The following is a 15,492-nucleotide window of genomic DNA, read 5'->3' as shown; positions in this document are numbered from 1 at the left end:
GTGATGAATCCTAAAGCTCAAATTGTGTTTACCCAAGATGAGTTGCCTACTAGTGAAACCCAACATCAATATGATCCCTTGATGATTGTGGTGATCATGAAAGACACTGCTATAAGACGAACACTAGTAGATAATGGCTCTGGTCTTAATGTGTGTAGCATTAATCTTTTGCATAAGATGAATGTGGATACATCCTTAATTGAACCGGAATCTCGTCCTATTCGAGGCTTTGACAATGTAGCTAAAACTTCATTAGGTACTATCACCTTACCCATCACAGTGGGGCCTGTTACTTTGCCTACACCTATCCATGTTATGTCGGGAAATCTAACACACAACTTGCTACTGGGGAGACCTTGGATTCACAGTATGCAAGCTGTCCCTTCTACATTGCATAGACAAGTTAAATTCATTTATAACAATAAGACATATACCTTGATAGGTGATACTAATTTTCAAGCTTGTTTACAAACATCCACTTCCAAGGGGGGTTATTCTAAGCCGTCCTCACCTAGTGATGACTCTTTAAATAAGATACCTATTGGTGAATCCTCGCTCTCCGGTGATCAAAATTCTTTGGATGAGTCTGGAGCTCTTGGAGAAGATTCTTCTCGACTTGAAACTACACATAAGAAGGATTTTGATCCTGGGAAGATCCTCGAAGATGACGATTGGGGATCCCTTGATTTTAATCCTACATTTGTGGGTGAATATAAGGTTCCTTCTAGAGAAATTAAATTTGAAAAGAAGGAAGGAGCTGAAAATCATAAAGTTGAAGAGAAAGAAGAAACTAAAAATCAATCAATCTTACCCGAACCTATGAGTAATAATTTTGTGGCCGCTTCTCAAACTTCTTCTCCTCACACGTCTAATTATGAAGAGTTTGATTCTTTGTCTTATGAAAAACCACCTTCTCTTCCTGAAATGGCTGATCGTTATGGTCGTGGTCTTCGCATTTTTGCTAAGCATGGGTATCATGGAAATGGTTGCGGTGCTCATGAACAAGGGATAAAAGTTCCTCTAGAGACTAGTTTTCACAGTTATGCCTTTGGACTTGGCTATAATCCCTGCAAGCGCACTAAAGCTTCTAAAAGACCATGCATTAGTGTTAACGTTATTTCTACTTCTCTATCAATGCAACACCCCGAGTACATTGATGGGGATCCTTCATGTGCTTGTGCTTTTGATATTTTCCCTACCGATGATGCTTTAGCTGAATTTTTAGGAGCATATTACACTCTTCCTCGTTATCATCACAATAGGGGACTCCCTTATTGTTTGAACACTGAAGCCTACTTTGGAAAGGAGACGGATAATGATGAGATTGTGAAAGAATTCCCTCAGCTAAAAGATACTCCTCAACAAAGCAATCTTCTCATAAGTGACACTATTGATGTTAAGATGGACCCTTGCAATAAAGAGAAAGTTATTAAAATTGGAAAATGTTTGGATGGAGAGGAACAAAAACAATATGAAGATTTATTGCATGAATTCCCTGAGATCTTTGCTTGGGCATATTCTGACATGCCTGGTATAGATCCTAAGATTGTTACTCATAACATTGTCTTAGTTCCTGATGCTAAGCCCGTGAAACAAAAGATTTGAAAAATGAATCCTAAGGTGGCTCTGCTTGTTAAAGCTGAGATTGAAAAATTATTGGAGGCTGGATTTATCCGCCCTATTGACTATTCCCCATGGATTTCAAATATTGTCGCTGTGGCTAAACCAGACAATAAAATAAGAATGTGTACTGACTTTCGGGATCTAAATAAGTTTTCTTTGAAAGATGATTTCCCTCTTCCAAACATTGACATGATAGTTGATTCTACGGCAGGACATGCCTTGTTATCCTTCATGGATGGTTTTTCAGGCTACAATCAAATTTTTATTAACCCTCAAGATCAATTCAAAACTGCTTTCACCACTCCTTGGGGTTCGTTTTATTGGATAATGATGCCTTTTGGACTTAAAAACACCGGTGCAACTTATCAACGAGCGATGACCCTCATCTTTCATGATTATATGCATAAGATTTTAGAGGATTATGTTGATGATATTTTGGCCAAATCCTTTCTTCGTATAGATCATGTTAAAATCCTTCGTCAAATCTTTGAAAGAATTCATAAATATCACATGCGCTTGAATCCCCGAAAATGTGTTTTTGGTGTGGATAGTGGAAAGCTATTAGGGTTCATAGTTTCGCATTGTGGGATTGAGGTGGATACTAAGAAAATAGATGCTATCGTCAACATGCCACCTCCTAGAAATGTGTGTCAACTTAAAAGTTTACAAGGAAAGATTCAAGCTATCCGTAGGTTTGTGTCTCAGCTTGCGGATCGTACCTTTCCTTTTACTCAACTTCTTAAAAAGGATATCACTTTTCAATGGAATGAGGATTGTCAGCAAGCATTTGAAGATTTGAAAGTGTATTTGGCTAGTCCTCCTATTCTTCAACCTGCCGAACCTTCTAAACCCTTCCTTCTGTATCAGCTGCTTCCTCTCATGCTCTCGCAGCATTGTTGGCACAACATGATAAAGATGGTAAGGAATGTCCGGTTTATTACATAAGTCATACCTTACTCAATTATGAGACCCGATATTCTGTGATAGAAAGACAATGCTTGGCCTTGGTATTTGCGACTCAGAAATTGAGACATTATCTTTTAAATTCAGAAGTCCATGTCATGGTAAAGTTTGATCCTTTGAAGCATCTTTTCTCTAAAACTGATTTATCAGGACGCCTAGCTAAGTGGATTATGATGTTAACTGAATTTGACCTTAAATTTGTTTCACAAAGAGCAATTAAAGGGCAAGCGTTGACCGATCACCTAGCTGAGGCCCCTTCACCTTTCTCCTTCCCTAACCCTGAGTCTTTTCCTGACGACTTCATTCTTTCTATAGAGAAAGATGAAACTTGGGAGTTATAATTTGATGGCTCTAAGTGTCGTACGGGATCGGGGGCAGGTGTGGTTCTGATTTCTCCTACAAAGAAACCCATTCCCTTATCCTATCATCTAAATTTCCTGTGTACCAATAACATTGTTGAGTATGAGGCTCTTATAGCGGGAATAAAAGAAGCCTTAGCTCTGAATATAAAACACATACATATCTATGGAGATTTGCAATTGATTATAAGACAAGTAACAGGAATATATCAAGCAAAACAAGACAAATTATCACAATATAAAGATCTTGCCATCTCTTTATTACGAAAATTTGATTCTTATACCATGGAACCTGTTCCTCGAAAAGATAATCGACATGTGGATGCAATGGCATGTGTGGCTTCTCTTGTATCTTTAGAGGACCCTGTGGTTGATCTTAAATTTGTTATTTACAACCTTATTTCTCTAGCTATTGTAGACGATTCTAGCTTGGTAACATGTTGTGATTTTATAGACTCAGATGAATGGTACTCGCATATCATAAGATATTTGACCGATGGTACCTTTCCTGATTCTGCTAATAGGAACACTAGGGCTAGAATCCGCAAGCTGTCTGCTAGGTATATCATTCTTTCTAATGTCCTTTACCGAAGGGGTTATGATGGTCTTCTCCTTCATTGTCTTAACAAGACGGAAATCCCTGTTGCTCTTGAAGAGGCACATTCAGGTGCCTGTGGGGGGCATTTTGGGGGCAAATCCTTGGTTCATAGATTGCTTCGTATGGGATACTATTGGCAAACTATGCAGAAGGATTCTTTTTCATTTGTTAAGAAATGTCATCAATGTCAACAACACAATAATCTGATTCATGCTCCTGCCCAAGAACTCTGTTCTCAAGTAGCTTCTTGGCCTTTTTCTGCATGGGGTTTAGATCTTATTGGTAAAATCTCTCCTCCTTCATCTCAAGGACACACCTTCATTATAACTGCAACAGATTACTTTACGAAGTGGGTAGAAGCTATTCCCCTTCGCTCTACCACGGCTGAAGTGATTTGTCAATTTCTTCTAGAAAACATCATTTCTCGATTCAGGATACCTTCTACTATTATCTCAGATAATGGGACATCGTTTAAGAACAAGGACATGAAGAAATTCCTCGAGAAGTATCATATCAAACATCGATTTTCTACACCATACTATCCTCAGTCAAATGGTCAAGCCGAATCATCCAATAAGATAATTGAACAAATTCTTCGCAAAACCGTGAATAAGCATGGTAAGGATTGGAGTAACCAGCTAATCTATGCTCTTTGGGCCTATCGAACGAGTGTATGAATTGCTACGGGAACTACTCCTTATAATCTTGTTTATGGTGCTGACGCTATTATGCCCTTAGAATTAGAGATTCCATCACTTAGGGTTTCTCTCAAAGGTATAGTAGATGATGACTCTTATAGAGAACAACGACTTCAACAGCTTGAGATTCTTGATGAACAGTGTATAAACACTCTTGAGCATATTCAAGCATATCACAAAACTCTACAACGAAGCTATAATGATAGGGTCATTCAACGTTCCTTCTCAGTAGGTGACTTAGTCCTTTATGAGAATCAGCGCAATGTGAATGCCTTACCTGTAGAAAAGGGAAAATTTAGTCCTAATTGTCTTAGACCATATATCGTTATTGAGGATTATGGTTCAGGTGCTTACAAAATAGCAGATGTAGATGGTACGCCTCTTAAAGAACCTATAAATGCTATGCACTTGCGTAGATATTATGCTTAATTCTTCATTCCTTATTTATCTTCTTTTCAATTCTTCAAACATTGGATAATATGTTAGTGTCTCTTAATTAAAGCAAAATAGAATTAAATGTTATGTTGTTTAATCTATATTGCTTCGTTCCTGACAAGCGTGTCTTCTTACTTCATGGTTTGTCTTGAATTCATTCATGTAAATTGTGAAAGATTTACATTCCATTATGCTAGCATATTATACAGTGTCGTTATGTGTTAAGTAGAATCGTATCATGTTGTGTTTAAATTCAAAATTAAATCACATTAGTTATATGATTCTTAGACTTAATGCATATCTCTTCCCTATCATCAATGTAGTACTTGATTAAATATTTAGTTAAGTCACACATGTATCAATTTAATCATGGGGCATTGAGAAATCAATCACATGGAAATTAAATTCTGAACATACATGTACATTTACCAGATGTATTAGATTTAATCAAAACAAAATATACATTGTTTTAAGCATTAAAAATAACACATTTGAGACAAAAGAAAAGCATGTATATATACATATATATATGTGTGGATCGTATACAAATATAGGTTACTGTACATCCAAAAAAGTGACCTCTCCTACATCATAAAATCATCTCCTATCCCTAGGGCTAGTGGCTGGAGAGTGTCGACTGGATGCTCCCTCTTGATCTGGCCGTGAAGGTGGACCCATGGGTGTGTAGCGCGATACAGACCATGAGTGACTCCGAGAGGAACTCCTGCGATCCGTATCCATAAGGATTGCGCGATAGGTGGTAGCCTCGGTCTGAGCCGCTGCTAGATCTCGCCGCGCCTGCTGGAGGTCTTCTGATAGGACTCTCTCTCTCTGCCGCGCCTGCTGGAGGTCCTCTGATAGGAATCTTTCTCTCTCCCTCCATATATCTACCTGTACTCGGAATGGGAAAAACAAATCCTCATGCCGACCCGCGTTCCCCTGAGGCCTATAGGCAATCTGTGAGGAACTGGGGATCTGTGCTATCATGGAAATATCTGTCATTGCCTGCTGAATCAGGGAACGCCATTCCTGCACATTAGCTGTGGTAGTAGAACAGATTTTTTGTTAGTACCATTCTATATCATCAAAACATTAATCAATCAATATAAACCTACTATACCTGGATCTCCCTCGCGCCGGTAGGGATCATGATATGGTAGTATCTGTGCCTAGGAACCGCTAGGCTCCCCTCGCTCGAATAATCTATCCACAATGGGTGTAGGCTGGATGGTACTGGGGACAGGCCTCCGTATCGCCTCATGTTCCCCTTGTTGGGGAATAAGAGGTGGATCTAGAGCTATGGTATCGTCTCCTGAATGGTGGGGAGCTGCATCCGACTCCTCCTCATCATCTCTATCCTCCTCCTCGTCGTCCTCCTCATCATCCTCATCCTCGTCCTCATCCGCATCATCACCTGCATCTCCCTCGTCCTCCTCTCTATCTGTATCCTCCTCCTCCTCCTCGGCACTAGGCTGATCGCTTGTCGGTGGATCAGGATCTCCCGCCTCCTCATGACCCTCTCCCTCCTCTGGCTCCTCTGACCTGGACCCCTGGTCCTCGTCTTGGTCTCCATGTCGACATGGGCCTGGATAGCCTGTCGGATGATCTGGTGGAAAGATAGGACTTGGATATGATCTCATAAACCATGAGACGTACCTGCGCTGTGCTCCAGGCTCTGCAGAGTAATCAGTGACTACATCCTGATCAGATCCCTCTAAGTCTGTAGTCTCGATGTCATCTATCATCGGTCTCGCTACTGCTCTAGGTCTGGGAAGGACCCGTGAGTGTCGAGTATAGATGGGCACATCGGCTGGAACACACTGCTCTAGTCCGAACTGCCTCCGTACTCGGTCAAAGTAGAAAGGGACTATGATGTGTGAATATCGTCCTCGCAGTAGGCGGTTCCTCTGTAGGCATGCTAACTGTCTCTCCATCCCATCCCATCTGTGCATCCGTAGGTAAGGTCTCCACACTGTCACCTCGGCTGTCAGTCTGTCAAAAATCACTCTCCAATATAACAAATCTCCAAATCTCCACTCGCTAGTAAGTGGATAAGAGAACACCCTAGGTCGCTCACTCGCTGTACTCAGCGGAAAGCCGACGGGCCTGGTGCATGTGAAGTGCTCTAAAATCCACACCTGCAGAAGTGTGCATGTCATCAAACTGAACCCCTGTCCAAATACATACTCCTCAAGGTCATGATAGAGATGCGCAAGCATACTCCGACCCTAAGCATACACTCTCCTGTGTCTCTCCATCGCTCTGATGCACCATGTGAGACCCCCATGCATGTGCGTGCCTCGCCCATTAGGGCAGACGGCTAGTGCTATGATGGCTATCATAAGGCGTCTCAGAAGGGGTACCTCCCCTGTAGGATGTAAGAGCCAGCTGACCATGATGCGACCTCTCGTCTCGCTCGGCATGACTCTCCCTATGCAATACACCTGCTCTCTCTGTTGATCCTCCGCTGACCGATCGGTCGCATATGTAACAGTCGCTCCTCTGGTAGGCAGATGAAGTATACGGTACACATCCTCGAGTGTGACCGTCAGCTCCCCTACTGGAAGATGAAATGTGCATGTGTCAGGATCCCACCGCTCCATCAATGCCATCAGCATCGCAGGATGGAACCGAATGGCTGGCATGAGGATCACATACCATAATCCTACTATCGACAGTGTGTCTCTCTCTGACTGAGTAAGCCACAGAATCTGATCTCGTAAACTGCGAAGGATATGTCCCGTTGTATGCTCTCTCATGTATGGAAGGCCCTGCAACACAAAAACATAATCGTAATCAGTACTCAATCATCAAAATCGCTAATGCAAACTTTCGAACATCGTGTGCTAGTCCTGAAACCCCTCGCCAAGCCCTGATTGGGGACCATAGTGTCCTGTCAGGGACCATGGCGCCCTGAGGGGACCATGGCGCCCTGTCAGGGACCATGGCGCCCTGAAGGGACCATGGCGCCCTTTTCAGGGACCATGGCGCCTTGGGGGGACCAGGGCGCCCCACAGGGACCATGGCGCCCTGGGTGGGCCCCGGGTCAGCCTTCAAGGCCCGCATACGATCACAGAAAAGTCAAAATGTGAAAAATCAAAAGTCAAAGTTCAGTCAACTCACCTCGTCTAGTGGCTCGTCGTCAATCACGGCCTGGTGCAGGATCTCAACCCTCATGGGACGCTCCGGTCGTCGTGAAGGCATGATGATAGCTGTGTGGGCTCCGCTGCAATGAACAGTACTCAGAATCAACAAAGTGACAAATGCAAGTGTCTCTTTCCAGGTATATACGTTCATTCCTGTACCTTTATTTTCAAAACCCTAATTTTCCTCTTTCACTCATTTTATCATAACTTGGGTTTGGGAGATGCGATTTTCGAGCCGTTTGTTGCGTTGGAATTGTATTTTCCTTCCCCTACTCTCGGGATGTTCCAAAAAGTGCTCTGATGAAGCCTATTTAGTGAACACCCCTCATCAATACTACCTTACACAATTTGTCGTAAGTAAACATGCTACCCTGTTTCACCTCCCTAATAAGCAAGTCGAAACAGGGGGGGCATACAGCTACTCACAAATTTCATCACTTTCCTTAGTAAGCATTAGGTGATTTTTGTGATCTAACGTGTGTTTTGTAGGGTGCGGTTCCTAACTATGTACTGCAGATGCCGCTGGGGGCTTCGTCCGACAACTTATGGATATATCCTTTTTCAAATAATGTTTACTTTTTGTACTTTAGCTTGCATATGCACGTAGTACTCATATGACCGCTAAAGTGGGGGCTAAATGTAGCGTCGTAAATTGTACGCACTCGCTAGGGTGGTACAATTTCACACCTAGTTTAGCACCCGCCTTAGTGCATTTTACATTCTGCATTGCATTTCTCCTTTAGCACTTAATTAATCAAATTAATTAGGTCTAAGGTCCTATTTCATCATTCTCTACATCATAAAATTGGGCCCTTTCATTAAAGCGTGCCCCTTTCATTTTATTCCTCCAATACATCACTTAATCAAAAACCCTAATTAGGCCCTATTCTGAGCTTGGGGGCTTGATTTCGGGGGTCAAAACATCTCGAAATCACCTGTAACTTCGGGATTCTCTCTAAAATCATCATATCTGACGGTCCTGAAAATTTGGTGAAAAGTTGTCGGGACCGTGGCGCCCGGAGTGCACACGGTCCAGGACATTTTTCTCGAAATTTTAGGAGCACGATCCAATCATAAAATAAAGCTTAACCCCAAGAAATTGGCGGGATATTCAATCTCTAGGTCGGCCAAAAGACGAAATTGCGACCTAGGGTTTCATACATAAGAGCTCTCTTTCTTCATTTGAAAGGATCCGATTTTTGTTTCTAGGAACTTCATATGCAACGAAAGAGCAGATCTTTGAAGACTTCAACATCTTACAACATCCCTCTATCAAGCATTTATCAATTCCATTCATCCATTTAGGGCTTGGAAGACATTGAAGAACAATAGGAGACTACCGACTGAAGATGGGCTTGTACTCCTCCCTTGAGGGTTGGGTATGATTTCATGTTGTTTTCATGTCTTTACATAAGCTTCAATACATCATTTATTCATGCTTTAGATCACTTTGCATCTTGATTTAGAGCATTTACGTTATCATTTACAAGCAATTAGGGTTTACTTTCTAGGTTGCTCTAGTTTGCTTTCTTGCATTTTAGGACCTTGCACACACACTAGGTCTGCACACACAATACATTTTACAAAACAACTTGGCTATTCGTGGAGGTGGAAATCACCGAAGCGGGGGTTTGACTAAGGCAAAACCCTATATAGCCGCCCATACACCCTTTTCCAGATATCATTGCAGGTTTCGGGATTCAGACGACGCTGCGGGATATAGATCCGGAAAGAGAAGGTCGAGACAACACTCTGTATCAAATTGCAGAGAAGAAGACTGGGACAGGAGCGCTGGGCACCCTGGTCCTGCCAGGACAGGGGCACTGGGCGCCCTGGTCCCTGGGACAGAGGCGCTGGGCGCCCTGGTCCTCCGGACAGACAGCTTTCAGACAGCTTCCCGATAGTGTTTCAGAGTGCAGAACAGCAGTTTCCGGTGCAGTTTTCAGGACAGTGGTGCCCGCGCCCCCGTCCCGAACATTTTCAGTCCGATTTTGACTCCGGGTACACATCTGCATTCTTATTTCATCCTTGTATTTACAGCTTTCCATTGTTTAAAGTTCAGTTCTGTAATCTTGTTGTTAGCTCATACTTGCATTTTAGGGTTAGGAATTGAACTTGCATAATCTTACCTTTCAATTACAACAAAGGAATAGAAACCCTAATAGGTAGCCCGTGGTTCTCTCTTTTACAAAAATAAGTAGCCAATTGTGCGATACCTCTAGGCTCTTTCATATTCCGTAATGTGTGACAAGAGGTAGGATTAGGGCATGATAACCTAGTCTCGCTTTTTCCCCACACAATAGTTATACTTTTATAAACTATGAGTGACTTTATAGGAGTAAGTTTTGTATGATAATACTTTTATAAAGAGCAAAGGATTTAAATAAGTAAATAAAGTCATAAAGTTAAAAAGATAGGAGATTAAAACGTAAAATATAATTGGAAAAATGATTGTTGAATTTGTGAAATTTATCAAATTAAAAGATAACAAGAATATATATGAATTAAAATAAAAATGAAAATACGATGAAGTATGCACATATTCAATGTTAGTAATTGATTTATTGATCATAATTTTTGAGTTGTGATGCAGATGCATCTCTTGCTGTCGAGGACAATAGATAAATTCCAGAGGGACAAATGTTATGGGACTTTTTCTAGTGGAATTAAATTATAATAAAGAATATTAAATAAATATAATTATGAACATTATAATTGTTATGAAGGGTTACGAATTTTGTAACCACCATTGAGACATTATTTAAATCCTCTGAATCAATAAAGAAGAATATACGAAAAATAATACAGGAAAAGGAAAAATTAAGAAGACGACAAGGAAGGGGATAGTTAAGGTTTGTGGTTGGGCATTGGGCATTGGAGAAGGGGGATATAGTGTGTGTCCAACCTGGAGTACAATGTACACTCGAGAGTGTCTTAGATAGGGTTGCATTTGATTTCGTGTCATGAAGGCATGGAAGGTTCTATGTAGGAACCTGTCCTCTTGGAGTGCTTCATTTTCATGGAAAGCCACGACCTGTAACTGATCCTTTATGTGCTGGATATGAGTCCTCTCCTTACAGATAAGTATTAATCCATTTTATTTGTAGTCATTTCCCTAATGTTTCACTACTACATATTAATGTTATCAATATTCTATTATTAGAATATTGATGTATATATTAATGTTTATAAAATTCCTCCTTGAATGTAATTGTTGTACAAATGTTATATTATTATGTTTCAAATATTTATTTAATATGAATTTATGATTAATTCACCTATTATTACCTTAAATAGTTTTCTTTTCTAAATATATTAAATATTGCATTAAAATGAATATAATAAATGATAAATTAATTGTCTCACTTTTAAATCTATTTACATGAGGTGAAAAGGCTAGTTACAATGTTTGCATGTTTTAAAATTAAATTATATATATATATATATATATATATATATACATATATAAATATGTCTACATACATATGTAGACATATATACATATCTATACATACATATGTAGACATATATACATATCTATATATAAATATGTAGACATATATATATATATATATATATATATATATATATGTAGATATATATATATATATATATATATATATATATATATATGTAGATATATATGTATATGTATACATATATATAGATATATATGTATATGTATACATATATATATGTATACATATATGTCTACATATATATATATATATATACATATATATATGTATACATATATGTCTACATATATATATATATATATATATATATATATATATATATGTAGACATATATGTATACATATATATATGTATATATATATATATATACATATATATATATATGTATACATATACATATATATATATATATATATATACATATATATACATATATGTATACATATATATATATATGTATATATATGTATATATATGTATATATACATATATGTATGTATGTATATATGTATATATACATATATGTATGTATGTATATATATATACATAAATATGTGTGTATATACATATATGTATATATATGTTTATGAATATATATATATGTGTGTGTGTGTGTGTGTGTGTGTGTGTGTGTATAAATGTATATATGTATGTATATAAATATATATATAGTATATATGTGTGTATATATATGTATACACACATACATACATACATACATACATACATACATACATACATACATACATATATACATGTATAAATGTATGTGTGTGTGTGTGTGTGTGGGGGGGTGAACTCACAATACTGGTTCCCACTTTTTGACTAACTTTGATAATTAGTTGAACATTTTGATAAAAACCTTCACTTTCCTACACCTATAACTTTAAAACTGTTAAGAATTTGAAGATGATATTAACTAGTGATTTGTAAAATATTGTTTGTAAATTCTAAATAAAATTTTATTGATTTTTCCATCTCCCTCGAAAAGTAGGTTTCTACAACAAACAACATTTTTTAATAGTGATGTGCATCCTGAAATGCATAAATTTTTTTCTATAAATGATAAAAACTTATTTCTTTTGAATTTTTGTTTGTAACATCAATACCCAGGGCATGCAGTTGGTTTGATAGTGATATGTTTAATATTGTTCATTTTATTTAGTTTTGAAGTTTGACTAATTATGATTTAGATATAGGTGTTCTATATATATCAAAATTCAATTTTATTTTTTATATTAGAAAGAAGACATCAATACATAGGGCATAGATATTTTTTAGAATTTTTTTGAGTCAGTTTACTATAAAGAATTTCATGTTTGGTGAAAAACCTACATTCATAAGAAATGAAACAAAAATATATTAATGAAATTAAATATATTTAAAATTATACTATTGGAAAGCTTATAATAAGGATTAAATACTTAAAAAAAATAAACTTCTAAATGAATTCATTTGACCCCACAAAAGCTAATGTAAAATTGTTTTTTTATCAACATTTGATAGATGCAAAGGAGAATCCATTGCAAGTATGATTAATAATGGGAATTAATAAATGGTAGTAATAATTTTTAAAGCAAGTTTCCATTTTTGAAATGGAAGGGAATTTCAGGGAGGAAACCTTTATTATTCTAGAAGATTTTTCGAAAGAGGGATCTTTTTTCTTTTTCGTGACTTTTTGGGGGGTTTTGGAAAAATTTACAGAGGAAAAATGGTTTTGACAGCAATTGGGTTTAGTGTTTTGGAATGAGGAATTTTGCATACCAAGGTGCTAACGGATCTTGGGAGGAATCAGTGTGTAGCTTGTCAGTCATTTGGATTTTGTGCTTCTCAGATCTTCTTTATTTTTCTGGATGCGATTTTGAGGTAGGTTTTCAATTGCCATTATTTTATTTTTCGAGAATGAAATTGTCTCTGCATTACAGGTTATGGATTTCAAGTGATAATTTGTTTGTATTTAGATTATCAAATGAATCCATCTTGTGGATTCACATGCATGGATCCATTCAATAATCTGATTAAATTTATGTGATTTTTGATTAATTCTATTTTCAGTTTGTTCTATTGATTAGGGATGAATGTAATTTAAATGGATTATGGATTATTTATTTATTAATTACAATCTATAATTAAAATTAATTTATTAAATTCCTTTTATTATTATACTACATTTTCTATTTTCTTTTGGGTGTTGTTTATAGTTGATTGGGGGGTGGGGGGTGCATTGCCTCTTCCCAAACCATGGGGAGGCAAGCCTCCATGCACAAGTGTGGGGAGGTGTAGCCTCTCCACCCACAACGTGGAGATCTTATCAAATAGTTGTAAGAACTTAAAAAAAACATATACAACTCAATTCTTTCAAACATTTCGATTTCCCTAAGTTTTAATTTGTTTTGAATAAATGAATCACTTTATTATAAGTTAGAATGCGTACTTAAATTTTTCCTTCCTTATCAAAGTATATGAACTACTTTAGCTTAGATTTAGAACATTTACTTTTCTATTTCATAAAGTATTATTATAATATTATTTTTATTTCATATTCATCAAAGGGACCTTATAATATTAATACATGGTTTAATTAATACAAATATCTCATAATTTTCTTTATGGATATGTATTGGGAATTGAGAGAGATCATGCAATTAGGTTTAAATTTTATGAGATATAAAACTTGTAAATTAGATATAGATTCTTTTGAAATATTTAATTATTTTTATTTCTCAATCAAAGATAATTAATTTTTATTACTATCTAAAGTAATTGGAATGTAATGCCCCTCTAGGCCGGCTACAAATAAGGAAGGTATTGTGATATTATACCTTTTTCTATAATGTTATCAACGGATTTATTCGATACTAAATGCTAATCAATATAGTTACGAATATGTATAATTGAGGATGTGTTGCTAGTTTAGGATTTGATGCATATAATCAATATGATTCAGTAATATTTTCTTAGGATGACGAATTACTATTTTTATAAGGGTTTTGATGTTCTAATCTACATTGTAGCAGTGGAAGTTATACTATTTTCTTGTGAAGCTTATATTATAGGTTTTCTATGGTAATGCCAGGTTTATGTTAGTTGTTCATTATTTTTATGTGGTTTTTTATGTTGGTTTAAATTGAACATAAGGCCCATCAATGTTACTTTATCCTTGCTCGGTTTAGAGCATTGTCAATTGTCAAATGTTAGCCTTATTGGTTTGCCACTTAGGCAATAATCTGATATTTTTGGTTTGTGGTATGTGTCTATGTCTATTAAGTTGGGTTTTATGTTTTAATGTGTTGGTTAATTTAATTATTAATTTTTTTATTAAGTGTTGATTATAATTGAGTTTAATTTAATTAATTATTAATACTTCGAGTAATTAAAAATTGATGTTTATGTTTGTTTGTATAAAGATATTCAAGGAGTTAACTTAATACCTTACCTTTTGATTAATAAATTAATATTATAGTTGTAAATAAATTAATCAATAAAATTGGTTTTGTAAATAAAGAAATTAAAAAGCTTTATTTATTAATTTATTTAGTCATATTTTTATGTTAAAACAAATTAATTGATTTTTAATTTATGAGAATTTTTAATTAAATTTTATGAGATTTTTCTTAAATGGCATGCTTTTGGATCTTCTGTGCGTGCATGAGTTTTGGGGGAAATTTGCATTTTTTGAGATGTTTTTTAGGAAAACCTTTTCATATTCTAAAACAATTTCCAAATTAGGGTTGTTGTTTCTTTTCTGAATTTGTAGTACCCCTCCTAGACTTGCATTTGGATTTACATATTGATAGACTTATTTAGACATATGGTTGATACTTAGATGGTTACTTATGAATCTATTGCTATCTTAGATGGTATTGATAATGCTAGTTACTCTATGTGGATTTATTTTATTTGATATGACTCATCATGTTTGGAGATTTATATGACTTATGATGTCATGGTTGTACTAACCCTATTTCATGATCATGATTTTATGCAATGTCTTGATGATATATTGTGTGACTATCTTTGTGAGTAGAGACGACGACATATCACTCATAGCGAGTATGATATGGCGTTGCGATTCTCTATCACTTGTCTGATTATTATGATGTATATGTATTGTATATGTATGTTGAATGGTGGTTGCAGGATTGCATGTACTAGACATTGACTCCACATGGCTTCACAGGTCTAAGAATC

Source organism: Cryptomeria japonica, chromosome 9, assembly GCF_030272615.1.
Source record: "Cryptomeria japonica chromosome 9, Sugi_1.0, whole genome shotgun sequence".
NCBI lineage: Eukaryota > Viridiplantae > Streptophyta > Pinopsida > Cupressales > Cupressaceae > Cryptomeria > Cryptomeria japonica.
This window is presented reverse-complemented; position numbering follows the sequence as displayed.